At 36.3% G+C, this 5,000-nt stretch overlaps 1 protein-coding gene across 1 annotated transcript in view; it reads right to left on the reverse strand.

Annotated features, from left to right (window-relative positions):
• Positions 1-5,000, reverse strand: part of LOC122259900 (uncharacterized) — a 16,113-nt gene that overhangs the window by 10,841 nt on the left and 272 nt on the right. The gene's annotated exons all lie outside the window — the stretch shown is intronic.

Raw genomic sequence — 5,000 nt, forward strand, 5'->3', positions numbered from 1 at the left:
CACCCAGCCCCGATCAATGCAAGCACAGTACACCCAGCCCCGATCAATGCAAGCACAGTACCTCCATCCCGAATCAATGCAAGCACCGCACACCCAGCCTCGATCAATGCAAGCACCGCACACCCAGCCCCGATCAATACAAGCACAGTACACCCAGCTCGAATCAATGCAAGCACCGTTCATCCAGCCCCGATCAATGCAAGCACCGTACACCCAGCCCGAATTAATGCAAGCACAGTACACCCAGCCCGAATCAATGCAAGCACTGTTCATCCAGCCCCGATCAATGTAAGCACCGTACACCCAGCCCGAATCAATGCAAGCACAGTACACCCAGCCCGAATCAATGCAAGCACCGTTCATCCAGCCCCGATCAATGCAAGCACCGCACACCCAGCCCGAATCAATGCAAGCACCGTACACCCAGCCCCGATCAATGCAAGCACCGTACACCCAGCCCCAAGCAATGCAAGCACCGTAAACCCAGCCCCGATCAATGCAAGCACCGTACACCCAGCCCCAAGCAATGCAAGCACCGTACACCCAGCCCAGATCAATGCAAGCACAGTACTCCCAGCCCAGATCAATGCAAGCACCGTACACCCAGCCCAGATCAATGCAAGCACAGTACTCCCAGCCCAGATCAATGCAAGCACCGTACACCCAGCCCCGATCAATGCAAGCACCGTACACCCAGCCCCGATCAATGCAAGCACAGTACCTCCATCCCGAATCAATGCAAGCACCGTACACCCAGCCCCGATCAATGCAAGCACCGTACACCCAGCCCCGATCAATGCAAGCACCGTACACCCAGCCCCGATCAATGCAAGCACCGTACACCCAGCCCCGATCAATGCAAGCACCGTACACCCAGCCCCGATCAATACAAGCACCGTACACCCAGACCCGATCAATACAAGCACCGTACACCCAGACCCGGTCAATGCAAGCACCGTACACCCAGACCCGATCAATGCAAGCACCGTACACCCAGCCCCGATCAATGCAAGCACAGTACACCCAGACCCGATCAATACAAGCACCGTACACCCAGACCCGATCAATGCAAGCACCGTACACCCAGACCCGATCAATGTAAGCACCGTACACCCAGACCCGATCAATGCAAGCACCGTACACCCCCAACGATCAATACAAGCACCGTACACCCAGCCCTGATCAATACAAGCACCGTACACCCAGACCCGATCAATACAAGCACCGTACACCCAGACCCGATCAATGCAAGCACCGTACACCCAGACCCGATCAATGCAAGCACCGTACACCCCCCAACGATCAATACAAGCACCGTACACCCAGACCCGATCAATACAAGCACCGTACACCCAGACCCGATCAATGCAAGCACCGTACACCCCCCAACGATCAATGCAAGCACCGTATACCCAGACCCGATCAATGCAAGCACCGTACACCCAGACCCGATCAATGCAAGCACCGTACACCCAGACCCGATCAATGCAAGCACCGTACACCCCCCAACGATCAATGCAAGCACCGTACACCCAGACCCGATCAATGCAAGCACCGTACACCCAGCCCTGATCAATACAAGCACCGTACACCCAGCCCCGATCAATACAAGCACTGAACACCCAGCCCCTATCGGTACAAGTACGGTACACCATCCATCGCAAGAGCTAATGTGTTCACTAGATATCTGGAGAACAAGAATCTATTGGTTTGGTTGCGTCAAATCATGCGATATAATCAAATCATGCAATATATAGTCTCCCGGAAAAATTCTGCAATAGAACCAGCCATTCATGTACATCCTTCCTCAGTGGGGTGTACAACGTGTACCGAAAAGAGGTACATACGCTGTTCTTGACGTGTGATAAAAGATACAAAAGGGTCTGATCTCATGGGAAAGGTTGTCGGAATTCCTACCAATTAGATCAAGATACCCAAGTTAAGGGGCGGATGTACGTGGGGATGTTAAATAAAGGAAAATGTAACGATACTATATTAATAAGGGAAGGAAATGTCCTTAAACAACCCTGAAAAACTCGACTAGAGTATGTCACATATTTCCTGGTTGTACAGTCATGCTCTTGTCCGATATACCTGAACGATGTGTTTCGAGAAGAATCTGTGATGTTTGGTGGTCATAAACAGGTCATAAACATTGGTGAATTATGCTTGTTGTAGAGATCACTTTGTCAAGAACGTCATGTGTAACCAGTTGAAACACGTGGCCATCAAGTTTAAAATTGGTTATTAGGCTAATGGCTTGTATATATGATTTTGTGTGTGTGTGTGTGTGTGTGTGTGTGTGTGTGTGTGTGTGTGTGTGTGTGTGTGTGTGTGTGTGTGTGTGTGTGTGTGTGTGTGTGTGTGTGTGTGTGTGTGTGTGTGTGTGTGTGTGTGTGTGTGTGTGTGTGTGTGTGTGTGTGTGTGTGTGTGTGTGTGAGTAGGGAATAAGCGTTTGCCTGTGCTGTACTTATTTATGAATCATACTTTTCATTTACTGTTTCTATTTTACTGTGAGATCACTCTAGATAAGTGAAAGCACAACTCGATTCAATTAAAGCACAAGAATTTCAATCGAGATTACTTTTAGCACGGTACACCTTGAGCGCTCTGGGTATACTGTTCTTAATCCAAACACTGATAATAATAGTATTAGTATTTGTAATAGTATTTATAACAATAGTAATAATGATATTGATGATGATAATCATGATAATAATAATAATAAAGATGATAATAATAATAATAATGATAAAAACAATAATAATGATAATAACAGTAACAATCATCATAATGATTATAACAATGATATCAGTGATGATAATGAGGATCATTATATAATGATCAAATACTTATCTATAACGACAGTGGTAATAATAATAATGGTAATGATAATAACATCACCAGTAATGATAATAACTAAGGTAATAATAAGACTCATCATCCTCTTCATCAGTACATCATCATCATTATCAACATAATAATTGTTCTAGTAGTAGTAATAATGACAATAATTCATCTTTCTACCCATGATTAACCATTACGACAAAGTGTATTTCATCATATCCGCTTACATTTGTTTTTCCCTCTTACTCATCGCCATGTTATTTGTTTGGAGTGTTGACACCTTGAGACGTCGTGTTACTCAATTGGAATGCGGCTTGTTTTCCTTCTCGTTTTTACCTATTTCTTCTTCTGATTTTTGTTTCTTTATTGTTTTATCTTCTCGTCTTTGTCTTTTCCCGGTTATTTTGATGTTTTTTCACTGTCGTTGGATCGCGTGTTAGAAGAATAGCGGTTCTTAACCTATTTGGAAATTCTTTAAATATCTGTAATCCTCCCAACAAGTGGATCGTCCAAGTCTTAAAGTTTACGCCTCTTTAAGAGTGTAGATATTTTTAATAAAGATATCACACATTGGGCATAGCTATGATGTTGGTTTATACATTAAAAGAAAAAAAGTAAAATCTTCAAACCGTTAATCAGCACGGGATTACGTGATGTTTTTTTTTTCTTTCTTCCTTTTTATTTTTTCTTGTGTGTATACGCTTGCATGATAACATTCCGACTAGTTGAGAGTTGAAGAGATAAGGGAAGCGTGGAAGCAAGAAGTAACTATTATAAAAAAACAGATAGTTAACTGATATGTAGACCCTTAAGATTCCGGAAGTTTAAGCCCACGTATGACAACAATGTGCGAGTGGAAAGTGGGAGTTGGATGAAATTTACCGGTGTGTTTTTTTTTTGTTTTTTTTTTTTCCTCGTGTGTACTTCACTTATCTGTGCTCATGTTAACGCCTCTTCTTATCGGCTTTTATGATATATTTTTTTCATCCTGTGTCATTCATAAGGAATAACTATCGATTGTATACATATATATATATACATATACATATATACATAAATATACATATATATGTAAGTATATACATATAAATATACATATATATACATATAAATATACATATGTATACATATATATACATATAAATATACATATGTATACATATATATACATATAAATATACATATATACATATAAATATACATATATATATGTATATATATATATATATATATTAATATGTCTATGTATATGTATATATATATATATATATATATATATATATATATATATATATTTATATGTCTATGTATATGTATATATATATCTATATATATATATATATATATATATATATATATGCATATGTATATATATACGCAAATGTATATATGTATATATATGCGTATATAAATATAAATATATGTGTATACGTATATATGTGCAAATACATACATACATACATACATATATGTATATATGTATATATATATATATTTATATATATATATATATATTTGTTTATATATATACATATATATATACATTATAATGTATATTTATAAATATATAAGTATATATGTATATACTTATATATATATGTATATACATATAAATATACATATATATACATATAAATATACATATGTATACATATATATACATATAAATATACATATGTATACATATATACATATAAATATACATATATATATATATATATATATATATATATATATATGTCTATGTATATGTATATATATATATATATACATATGTATATATATACGTAAATGTATATATGTATATATATATATATATATATATATATATATGCGTATATAAATATAAATATATGTGTGTACGTATATATATGCAAATACATACATACATATATATATATATATATATATATATATATATATATATATATATATATATATATATATTTGTCTATATATATACATATATATACATATAATGTATATTTATAAATATATAAGTATATATGTATATACTTATATATATATATATATATATATATATATATATATGTATGTATATATATATATATATATATATATATATATATGTATGTATATATATATAATCTATATATGTATAAATATATAAGTATATATGTATATACTTACAT

The sequence above is a fragment of the Penaeus japonicus genome, unplaced genomic scaffold, assembly GCF_977035675.1.
Source record: "Penaeus japonicus unplaced genomic scaffold, GWHDUDI00000001_assembly GWHDUDI00000018, whole genome shotgun sequence".
In the NCBI taxonomy this organism is placed as follows: domain Eukaryota; kingdom Metazoa; phylum Arthropoda; class Malacostraca; order Decapoda; family Penaeidae; genus Penaeus; species Penaeus japonicus.